General features: G+C 46.9%; 1 protein-coding gene across 1 annotated transcript in view; it reads right to left on the bottom strand.

Moving 5' to 3' along the window:
• Positions 1–12,770, bottom strand: part of TBCD (tubulin folding cofactor D) — a 707,681-nt gene that overhangs the window by 453,021 nt on the left and 241,890 nt on the right. The window lies entirely within an intron of this gene.

The following is a 12,770-nucleotide window of genomic DNA, read 5'->3' as shown; positions in this document are numbered from 1 at the left end:
GCTACTATCTGTAATATCCAAGGATCCAGGTCTGAGTGAAGCCAGACCTGGCTGAAATATAATAGACTTACCCCCACCAGGTCGCACTCCCGCAGAGGAGCCCCAGCGTCATGCTGTGGCTTTTGCATTAGTAGTTGCTGACTTCTGCTCCTGGGAGCTTGACGGTGTTGTAGATTTTCTACCTTTTCCTCTCCCTTTTCCTGTGACAAAAGGGGTACTCTTAGCCTTTTTGTACTTGTTGGGCCGAAAGGACTGCATAGTATGAGAATGATATACTTCTTTTTTTTTTAGCCGGTGTAGCTGCTGACGGCAGAAATGCTGACTTTCCAGATGTAGTTGAAATCATGGCATCTAGTTTCCAAAGAGGGCCTCATCATTGTAGAGAAGCGCCCAATATTTCTTTTGGATTCAGGGTCAGCATTCCATTGGCGGATCCAGAGCACCCTGCGGCTGAAATCACCATAGTAGAGGCCCTTGAGCCCAGTAAGTCTATGTCCTTCATAGCCTCAACCAAGTAACCTGCAGAATCTTTGATATGACCTAGAATTTGCAGCATGTCATCTTTATCGACCGTGTCAATATTAACAATTAAATTGTCTGCCCACTTTTCCACTGAGTAACCTACACACGCAGAAGCAATCGCGGGCCTGAGTAACGTACCCGTAGCAACATAGATGGACTTTAAAGTCGTCTCTAATTTGCGGTCAGTAGGTTCTTTTAATGAAGCTGACCCTGGGGCAGGTAAAATGATTTTCTTTGACAACCTAGAGACTGAGGTGTCTATAATTGGGGTGACTCCCACTTACGCCTATCCTCTTCAGGGAAAGGGTACGCTATCCTTAGAAGGAGGAAAAGTCTCCACCTGTTTTTTTTATTTAATTTAAAAATAAGAATTTACTTACCGATAATTCTATTTCTCATAGTCCGTAGTGGATGCTGGGACTCCGTCAGGACCATGGGGGATAGCGGGCTCCGCAGGAGACCGGGCACATCTAAATAAAGCTTTTAGGATCACATGGTGCGTACTGGCTCCTCCCCCTATGACCCTCCTCCAAGCCTCAGTTAGGTACTGTGCCCGGACGAGCGTACACAATAAGGAAGGATCTTGAATCCCGGGTAAGACTCATACCAGCCACACCAATCACACCGTACAACTTGTGATCTGAACCCAGTTAACAGTATGATAACAAAAAACGAAGTAGCCTCTGAAAAGATGGCTCACAACAATAGTAATAACCCGATCTTTGTAACAATAACTATGTACAAGTATTGCAGACAATCCGCACTTGGGATGGGCGCCCAGCATCCACTACGGACTATGAGAAATAGAATTATCGGTAAGTAAATTCTTATTTTCTCTAACGTCCTAGTGGATGCTGGGACTCCGTCAGGACCATGGGGATTATACCAAAGCTCCCAAACGGGCGGGAGAGTGCGGATGACTCTGCAGCACCGAATGAGAGAACTCCAGGTCCTCCTTAGCCAGAGTATCAAATTTGTAAAATTTTACAAACGTGTTCTCCCCTGACCACGTAGCTGCTCGGCAAAGTTGTAATGCCGAGACCCCTCGGGCAGCCGCCCAAGATGAGCCCACTTTCCTTGTGGAGTGGGCCTTTACAGATTTAGGCTGTGGCAGGCCTGCCACAGAATGTGCAAGTTGGATTGTGCTACAGATCCAACGTGCAATCGTCTGTTTAGACGCAGGAGCACCCATCTTGTTGGGTGCATACAATATAAACAACGAGTCAGATTTTCTGACTCCAGCTGTCCTTGAAATATATATTTTTAATGCTCTGACAACGTCCAGTAACTTGGAGTCCTCCAAGTCGCTAGTAGCCGCAGGCACCACAATAGGCTGGTTCAAGTGAAAAGCCGAAACCACCTTAGGGAGAAAATGAGGACGTGTCCGCAGTTCTGCCCTGTCCGAATGGAAAATCAGATATGGGCTTTTGTATGATAAAGCCGCCAACTCTGAAACTCTCCTGGCTGAAGCCAGGGCCAATAGCATGGTTACCTTCCATGTAAGGTATTTTAAATCTACCGATTTTAGAGGCTCAAACCAATGAGATTTGAGAAAATTCAAAACTACGTTCAAATCCCACGGTGCCACTGGAGGCACTATTGGGGGTTGTATATGTAGTACACCTTTGACAAAAGTTTGTACTTCAGGCACTGATGCCAATTCCTTCTGGAAGAAGATTGATAAGGCCGAAATTTGAACTTTAATGGACCCCAATTTTAGGCCCATAGACAATCCTGCTTGCAGGAAATGTAAGAATCGACCCAATTGAAATTCTTCCGTTGGAGCCTTCTTGGCCTCACACCACGCAACATATTTCCGCCAAATGCGGTGATAATGTTGTACAGTCACTTCCTTTCTAGCCTTAATCAAGGTAGGAATAACTTCCTCTGGAATGCCCTTTTCTTTTAGAATCCGGCGTTCAACCGCCATGCCGTCAAACGCAGACGCGGTAAGTCTTGGAACATACAAGGTCCCTGCTGAAGCAGATCCCTTCTTAGAGGTAGAGGCCACGGATCCTCCGTGAGCATCTCTTGAAGTTCCGGATACCAAGTTCTTCTTGGCCAGTCCGGAGCCACCAGGATTGTTCTTACTCCTCTTTTCCGTATAATTCTCAGTACCTTTGGTATGAGAGGCAGAGGAGGGAACACATACACTGACTGGTACACCCACGGTGTTACCAGAGCGTCCACAGCTATTGCCTGAGGGTCTCTTGACCTGGCGCAATATCTGTCCAATTTTTTGTTGAGGCGAGACGCCATCATGTCCACCTTTGGTTTTTCCCAACGGTTCACAATCATGTGGAAGACTTCTGGATGAAGTCCCCACTCTCCCGGGTGAAGGTCGTGTCTGCTGAGGAAGTCTGCTTCCCAGTTGTCCACTCCCGGGATGAACACTGCTGACAGTGCTATGACATGATTCTCCGCCCAGCGCAGAATCCTTGCAGCTTCTGTCATTGCTCTTCTGCTTCTCGTGCCGCCTTGTCGGTTTACGTGGGCGACTGCCGTGATGTTGTCCGACTGGATCAACACCGGCTGACCCTGAAGCAGCGATTTTGCCAGGCTTAGAGCATTGTAGATCGCTCTTAGCTCCAGTATATTTATGTGAAGGGACGTCTCCAGGTTTGACCACACGCCCTGGAAGTTTCTTCCCTGTGTGACTGCTCCCCAGCCTCGCAGGCTGGCATCCGTAGTCACCAGGACCCAGTCCTGTATGCCGAATCTGCGGCCCTCTAACAGATGGGCACTCTGCAACCACCACAGGAGAGACAACCTTGTTCTTGGTGACAGTGTTATCCGCTGATGCATGTGCAGATGCGATCCGGACCATTTGTCCAGCAGATCCCACTGAAATGTCCGTGCATGGAATCTGCCGAATGGAATCGCTTCGTAAGAAGCCACCATCTTTCCCAGGACTCTTGTGCATTGATGTACTGACACAGTTCCTGGTTTTAGGAGGTTCCTGACAAGTTCGGATAACTCCCTTGCTTTCTCCTCCGGGAGAAACACCTTTTTCTGAACCGTGTCCAGAATCATTCCCAGGAACAGCAGACGAGTTGTCGGGGTCAATTGAGATTTTGGAAGATTCAGAATCCACCCGTGTTGCTGAAGCACTACCTGGGTTAGTGCTACACCGACTTCCAGCTGTTCTCTGGACTTTGCCCTTATCAGGAGATCGTCCAAGTAAGGGATAATTAATACGCCTTTTCTTCGTAGAAGAACCATCATTTCGGTCATTACCTTGGTAAAGACCCGAGGGGCCGTGGACAAACCAAACGGCAGCGTTTGAAACTGATAATGACAGTCTTGTATCACGAACCTGAGATACCCTTGGTGTGAGGGGTAAATTGGGACATGCAGATAAGCATCTTTTATGTCCAGGGACACCATGAAGTCCCCTTCTTCCAGATTCGCTATCACTGCTCTGAGTGACTCCATCTTGAACTTGAATTTCTGTATGTACAGGTTCAAGGATTTCAGGTTTAGAATAGGTCTTACCGAACCGTCCGGCTTCGGTACCACAAATAGTGTGGAATAATACCCCTTTCCCTGTTGTAGGAGGGGTACCTTGACTATCACCTGCTGAGAATACAGCTTGTGAATGGCTTCCAAAACCGACGTCCTTTCTGAGGGAGACGTTGGTAAAGCAGACTTTAGGAACCGGCGAGGGGGAGACCTTTCGAACTCCAACATGTAACCCTGAGATATTATCTGCAGGATCCACGGGTCCACTTGTGAGCGAGCCCACTGATTGCTGAAAATCTTGAGTCGACCCCCCACCGCTCCTGAGTCCGCTTGTAAAGCCCCAGCGTCATGCTGATAGCTTTGTAGAACCCGGGGCGGGCTTCTGGTCCTGGGCAGGGGCTGCTTGCTGCCCTCTCTTACCCTTTCCTCTGCCTCGCGGCAGATAAGACTGTCCTTTTGGTCGCTTGTTTTTATAGGAGCGAAAGGACTGCGGCTGAAAAGACGGTGTCTTTTTCTGTTGGGAGGGGGTCTGAGGTAAAAAAGTGGATTTGCCGGCAGTTGCCGTGGCCACCAGGTCCGAAAGACCGACCCCAAATAATTCCTCTCCTTTATATGGCAATACTTCCATATGCCTTTTGGAATCCGCATCACCTGACCACTGTCGCGTCCATAAACTTCTTCTGGCAGATATGGACATCGCGCTTACTCTTGATGCTAGAGTACAAATATCCCTCTGAGCATCTCGCATATAAAGAAAAGCATCCTTTAATTGCTCTAGAGTCAATAAAATACTGTCCCTATCCAGGGTATCAATATTTTCAGTCAGAGAATCCAACCACACTACCCCAGCACTGCACAACCAGGCTGAGGCTACTGCCGGTCGCAGTATAACACCAGTATGTGTGTATATACTCTTCAGTGTAGTTTCCAGCCTCCTATCTGCTGGATCCTTGAGGGCGGCCGTATCAGGAGACGGCAACGCCACTTGCTTTGATAAACGTGTGAGCGCCTTATCCACCCTAGGGGGTGTTTCCCAGCGCGCCCTAACCTCTGGTGGGAAAGGGTATAATGCCAATAACTTCTTGGAAATTAGCAGTTTTCTATCTGGGTTAACCCACGCTTCGTCACACACGTCATTCAATTCCTCTGATTCTAGAAAAGCTACAGGTAGTTTTTTTACCCCCCACATAATACCCCTTTTTGAGGTACCAGCAGTATCAGAGATCTGCAAAGCCTCCTTCATTGCCGTGATCATATAACGTGTGGCCCTATTGGAAAATACGTTTGTTTCTTCACCGTCGACACTAGATTCATCTGTGTCGGTACCCGTGTCGACTGACTGAGGTAAGGGACGTTTTACAGCCCCTGACGGTGTCTGAGACGCCTGAGCCGGTACTAACTGGTTTTCCGGCCGTCTCATTTCGTCAACTGACTTTTGTAATGTGCTAACATTATCACGTAATTCCATAACTAAAGCCATCCATTCCGGTGTCGACTCCCTAGGGGGTGACATCACCATTACCGGCAATTGCTCTGCCTCCACACCAACATCGTCCTCATACATGTCGACACACACGTACCGACACACAGCAGCCACACAGGGAATGCTCTAATCGAAGACAGGACCCTCTTAGCCCTTTGGGGAGACAGAGGGAGAGTTTGCCAGCACACACCAAAAGCGCTATAAATGTATATAAACAACCCTAGAAGGTGTTGTTTTTGATATAAGCGCTTTTAATATATCAATATCGCCAAATTATGCCCCCCTTCTCTTTGTTACCCTGTTTCTGTAGTGCAGTGCAGGGGAGAGTCCTGGGAGCCTTCCTCACCAGCGGAGCTGAGCAGGAAAATGGCGCTGAGTGCTGAGGAGAATAAGCTCCGCCCCTTTTTCGGCGGGCTTTTCTCCCGGGTTTTAAGAAAACTGGCCTGGGTTAAATACATACATATAGCCTTAATGGCTATATGTGATGTATTTATTTTGCCACTAAAGGTATTTAATATTGCTGCCCAGGGCGCCCCCAGCAGCGCCCTGCACCCTCCGTGACTGAATCAGTGAGACGTGTAGCAACAATGGCGCACAGCTGCAGTGCTGTGCGCTACCTTCATGAAGACTGAGGAGTCTTCTGCCGCCTGCTTTCCGGACCTCCGTCTTCAGCGTCTGTAAGGGGGATCGGCGGCGCGGCTCCGGGACGAACCCCAGGAGGACCTGTGTTCCGACTCCCTCTGGAGCTAAGTGTCCAGTAGCCTAAGACTCCAATCCATCCTGCACGCAGGTGAGTTGGAAATCTCTCCCCTAAGTCCCTCGATGCAGTGATCCTGTTGCCAGCAGGATTCACTGAGATTTAAACCTAAAAAAACTTTTTCTAAGCAGCTCTTTAGGAGAGCCACCTAGATTGCACCCTTCTCGGACGGGCACAAAAACCTAACTGAGGCTTGGAGGAGGGTCATAGGGGGAGGAGCCAGTACGCACCATGTGATCCTAAAAGCTTTATTTAGATGTGCCCTGTCTCCTGCGGAGCCCGCTATCCCCCATGGTCCTGACGGAGTCCCAGCATCCACTAGGACGTTAGAGAAATAATCTTTTTCCTCAGGTGGAGGTGTTGTGTCAGGAAATTCCAACACCTCTTTTATAGTGACTATCATACATTGAATGCTCTTAGCCAGTTTGGGATCTACCCCCCTTAAATCTCCAGTGTCGACTTCAGTGTCGGAATCTGTCTCAGTGTCCCTTCGCATAATTTGGGTCAGAGACCTTTTCTGGGAACAGGAGGGGTCCCCAGTGGGTTACGTGGAGGAATCAGCACACAGAGCATCCTCTACAGACTGTCTTGCTTTGTCTGTGGTTCAGACTCAGAATTTACATATTACTCTGCAGCTTTCTCACTCTTGTGCCTCCAAAATGGTTTCCTCTGGGGAAGAGCTTTCTCTAGACATGTTACACACGTGTACAGTCACACCACTCACACACACACATGGGAGCTATTGGGGACAGATCTACCTAAAGTCTGTCAGAGAGACCCAGAGGGGATTGCCAGTCCACACCACGCGCCCTATATGTATTACATACAATGAATATACATATATACCAAAACAGCGCTTTTTTATCCAATGTGAAGCCCGCAGACTTCAATAAATGATGTGCCCCCCTCCCCTTCTATAACACCCTGGTACTTGTATCAGCGATGTGTGAGGAGAAGCAGCCTGTAGGATCAGTGCTCAGACGTCTCTGTGAGGAGAAAATGGCACCAAATGAGTGTTACAAGCAATTCTGAGGTGAAGCCCCGCCCCCTGTAATGGCGCGGTTCAGCCACAGTAATATTTATACTGGCGGGGGTAGTGTACATCAGCGGCTCACATGTATGTACATTTTGCCAGTGAGAGTAAGGATTTATCATGTCCCTCAGAGCGCGCCCCCGCGCACCTTGCACCCTGTGCTGAGAGACATGTTGCTGCGCTGCGCTGGTACCTTTATGCCGCCATGATGACCGGAGGGCCCCTCTCTGCAGGTCTCCTGTTAATACTCACCAGCCTTCTGACTTCTGGGTCCGTTAGGGGGTGGCGGCAGTGCTGTGGGAGTGAGCAGCAGCCAGGCAAGGGCTGCGTTCAGTACCCTTCAGGAGCTAATGGTGTCCTGTCAGCGGAAGCAGAGCCATTAAACTAACTGAGAAGTTGGTTCCTACTTCCCCCCCTAAGTCCCACGAAGCAGGGAAACTGTTTCAAGCAGCTTCCCTGTAAAATAAAAAACAACAAAGTCTTTTTCAGCAAAACTCAGTAGAGCTTCACTGATGTGCAGCCAGTCTCCCGGGCACATTTTATAAACTGAGGTCTGGAGGAGGGGCATAGAGGGAGGAGCCAGTTCACACTCTTGAAAATTCTTAAAGTGTCGAAGACTCCTGTGGAACCGTCTATACCCCATGGTACTAAAATGGACCCCAGCATCCTCTAGGACGTACAGATTGGAGGAATCCATTCTGTGGACTAAACCGTAATATTCAAAAGAATGCAATCCATCATTTGTTTAGTTCCTAGTAATATCACTGACATCACTGAGGCAACGCTTGATGACAGGGCAAATATTTGTTGAGGCCACAAATTGGCTGCAGGCAGCAAGTTTGGGGATATGTAGGTTGTCTGACTTCAGTTTAAATGCTATTGTTATTGAAACAAAATGATCTGTCCATAAGCAGGGACAGACCAGTCTGTAAGAAAAAGCAGATGGACTTGTTCATTTACTAGGTCTCTGTCAGTTGTAGAAGGTAAATGTGTTTCCAGTAATGACACACAGGAATCATACCCTCCAACAAAAACTTTTTTAACAAGTGTAAAGTACTTACTGCATGTTGCAAGACCACTGCAGTGTGAATGGCTACACAATAATAAAAGGGGTGTGAAAACATTTTGTCCATGACATAAATGTGCACACACATCAGTTTGATGCCCTTTGAGACTGCACCAAAATACACGATATGCAGCACAAGTTGAGCATGGGAAAGTCTATCTCATATGAGGCAGGTTCACAGTAGAAAGCTATCCAAGAAGGGCGATGCATTTGGTTGTGTGTGAGGGGTGGGGGGCCAAAATAGGTATGTTGAAAAGGTTTGTGGCTTGGGTGCGCTAAAAAACAGAATTTATATTATAACTGTGAGAAAATTCAGAACTACAGTACAAAGAGTGTTATGTGGTTAGTAGGGGTTGGGTGACCAGTGGTCAGAATCCCGGCGGTCAGCATACAGACGCCGGGATCCCAGCAGTCCGAATGCCGACAGAGAGGTGAGCGCAACGAAGCCCCTTGCGGGCTCACTGCGCTCGCGACATGTTCTATTCCCACTCTATCGGTGTCGCGGACACCCACGAGTAGGAAAAACCCTGGGCCCCCTGCTGGCATTCTGGAGGTCGGAATCCTGGCGTCGGTATGTAACCACCAGGATCCCAGCCACCGGCAACATGACTACATCCCGGTTAGTACAATGGGGTAACATAACAATCCCTTCTATACAAATGTATTTTAGTCAAGAGGCAACCTTTAAAACCACGATACATAAATTATGTAACTATACTAGCAACTTTGTGACAATAAAACATTAACAAAAGTAATATATTTCTCCTTCATCAAATAGATTTGTTCTCTACATGATTATGACTAAGAAAGTATTTAAATTCCGATCTTGAGCATATTACAAATACTTTTGAAAAGAGCTGTATGCACCTTTGGCCACAGTATGTATACAATAATTATGCAGGTTTGGGCTTTTCACATAATCTAAACATTTTGATTGTGGTTTATTGAACAAGGTTTTGTGTATAAACTGCACAAAACTGCTGGAGAGCTATGGGTTAAGCAAAAATTAGATGTTCCACACTTAAAATGAATATTAAACTGTACCCTGCAGCCTCAAAATTCATACCAGAGACTGGATGACAATCCTTCATGTGACTTACTATTCTACCTTTACTGTGAATAGAAAATGCTGTCTAACTTGCCTCAAGAATGTGGATTTAGTAGTTAAAAACATCTGAAGATCTTGTTCCACAAGAGACATGTTACACCCAACTTACTTCCTTCTGTTGGAACCAACCCCAAATCATCATTTCAGGCTGGAGTATATGGCGATATTGATCCCATTTTCAGTTTGACATGCCCTCATTATTCAGAAAACTCCAATAAAAAAACAAAAACAGAATATCAGTTTGTTCTATCTTCTAACAGTACTCCAGAGCTTATCCCTCACCAACTGAAGTTGGTCGACCCTTTCATTTCCCTTATTTCGGAAAATACTTATTCCACCACCTTTTCTATTCTCCCTCTAAAGCTGTATAAACAATGGCCTACCAAAATTAATACAGGTTGAGTATCCCATATCCAAATATTCCGAAATACGGACTTTTTTGAGTGAGAGTGAGATAGTGAAACCTTTGTTTTTTGATGGCTCAATGTACACAAACTTTGTTTAATACACAGTTATTAAAAATATTGTATTAAATGACCTTCAGACTGTGTGTATAAGGTGTATATGAAACATAAATGAATTGTGTGAATGTAGATACACTTTGTTCAATGCACAAAGTTACAAAAAATATTGGCTAAAACTACATTCCGGCTGTGTGTACAAGGTGTATATGTATCATAAATGCATTCTGTGCTTAGATTTAGGTCCCATCACCATGATATCTCATTATGGGATGCAATTATTCCAAAATACGGAAAAATCTGATATCCAAAATACCTCTGGTCCCAAGCATTTTGGATAAGGGATACTCAACCTGTACAACTTGTTTATATTCTTGCTTGTGCATGCCCTCCTGCAACTTTTACGGTATTCATGACTTTATACTTCTGTCTTCTTTCTGTGCTTTCAATCATATATTAAAAACCATTAGGCTGAGCTGTATGAGAGAAAAGGCAGCAGCATTGTGATGCTTCAAAAGGTAACAATATTAAACAACTCTGATGATTAAAAAAAATAGGATTTTAATACCTACTGGTAAATCCTTTTCTCTTAGTCCGTAGAGGATGCTGGGGATGCTTCAAGAACCATGGGGTATAGACGGGATCCGCAGGAGACATGGGCACACTATAAGACTTTGAATGGGTGTGAACTGGCTACTCCCTCTATGCCCCTCCTCCAGACTCCAGTTATAGGAACTGTGCCCAGGGAGACGGACATTTAGAGGAAAATGATTTATTTAATTATTTTAAACTAAGGTGAGATTCATACCAGCTCACACCACTAACACGCCGTACAACATGGCATTCAACAACAACGCATGCAACGGCATGACCAACATCAGCCACCGATTGACTGAATTCAACGCAACATGAGCGTAACTATAATCAAACTGCAGATACAGCCCGCACTGGGACGGGCGCCCAGCATCCTCTATGGACTAAGAGAAAAGGATTTACCGGTAGGTATTAAAATCCTATTTTCTCATACGTCCTAGAGGATGCTGGGGATGCTTCAAGAACCATGGGGATTATACCAAAGCTCTAGAACGGGCGGGAGAGTGCGGATGACTCTGCAGCACACATTGACCAAACAAGAGGTCCTCCTTAGCCAGGGTATCAAACTTGTAAAACTTCGCAAAGGTGTTTGAACCCGACCAAGTAGCAGCTCGGCAAAGTTGTAACGCCGAGACTCCTCGGGCAGCCGCCCAGTATAAGCCCACCTTTCTGGTAGAATGGGCTTTCACCGATTTCGGTAACGGCAATCCTGCCGTAGAATGAGCCTGCTGAATCGTATTACAAATCCAGCGTGCAATAGTCTGCTTAGAAGCAGGAGCCCCAATCTTGTTGGGAGCCCACAGGACAAACAGAGCCTCTGTTTTCCTAATCTGCGCCGTTCTGGCGACATAGATCTTCAAAAGCTCTGACCACATCGAGAGACTTTGACTCCGCCAAGGCGTCAGTAGCCACTGGCACCACAATTGGCTGGTTAACATGAAATGATGAAACCAGTTTTGGCAGAAATTGCTGACGAGTTCTCAACTCCGCTCTATTAGCATGGAAAATCAAATAAGGGCTTTTGTGAGACAAAGCCGCCAACTCAGACACTCGCCTTGCAGACGCCAAGGCCAACAACATGACCACTTTCCAAGTAAGGAATTTCAACTCAACCTTGCGCAAAGGTTCAAACCAATGTGATTGCAAGAATTGCAACACCACATAAAGGTCCCATGGTGCCACTGGGGGCACAAATGGAGGTTGGATGTGCAATACGCCTTTTTTACGAAGGTCTGAACTTCTGGAAGGGAGGCCAATTCTTTTTGAAAAAAGATCGACAAGGCCGAAATCTGTACTTTAATAGAGCCTAACGTTAGGCCCGCTTCCACACCTGCTTGTAGGAAATGGAGCAAACGCCCCAGGTGAAATTCTTCCGTAGGAGCCTTCTTGGATTCACACCAAGACACAGATTTCCTCCAAATACGGTGCTAATGCTTCGCAGTTACTTCTTTCCTAGCCTGAAGAAGTGTAGGAATGACTTCACTGGGAATACCCTTTCGGGCTAGGATTTGGCGTTCAACCGCCACACCATCAAACGCAGCCGCGGTAAGTCTTGATACACGCACGGCCCTTGTTGTAACAGGTCCTCCCGAAGAGGAAGAGGCCAGGGATCTTCTATGAACAACTCCTGAAGATCTGAATACCAGGCCGTTCTTGGCCAATTAGAACAATGAGGATCGCCTGAACCCTTGTTCTTCTTACAATTATCACCTTTGGAATGAGTGGAAGTGGAGGGAACACATAGACCGACTGAAACACCCACGGTGTCACTAGGGCGTCCACCGCTATCACCTGAGGGTCCCTTGACCTGGAACAATATCTCTGAAGTTTCTTGTTGAGGCGGGACGCCATCATGTCCACTTGAGGAACTCCCCAACGACTTGTCACTTCTGCAAAGACCACTTGATGAAGACCCCACTCTCCGGGATGGAGATCGTGTCTGCTGAGGAAGTCTGCTTCCCTGTTGTCCACTCCTGGAATGAAGACCGCTGCCAGAGCGCTGGCATGTCTTTCCGCCCAGCGAAGAATCTTCTTGGCATCAGCCATCGCCGCTCTGCTCTTTGTTCCGCCTTGGCGGTTTATGTACGCCACTGCGGTCACGTTATCTGACTGAATCTAGAGCGGCAGACCTCGAAGTAGATGTTCTGCTTGCAGTATGCCGTTGTGGATGGCTCTTAATTCCAGAATGTTTATATGTAGACAAGCTTCCTGGCTTGACCACTTTCCCTGAAAGTTTCTTCCCTGTGTGACTGCTCCCCAGCCTCAGAGGGGAGAGTAGGAGATG

This window comes from Pseudophryne corroboree, chromosome 3 (genome assembly GCF_028390025.1).
Source record: "Pseudophryne corroboree isolate aPseCor3 chromosome 3, aPseCor3.hap2, whole genome shotgun sequence".
NCBI lineage: Eukaryota > Metazoa > Chordata > Amphibia > Anura > Myobatrachidae > Pseudophryne > Pseudophryne corroboree.
This window is presented reverse-complemented; position numbering and strand designations above follow the sequence as displayed.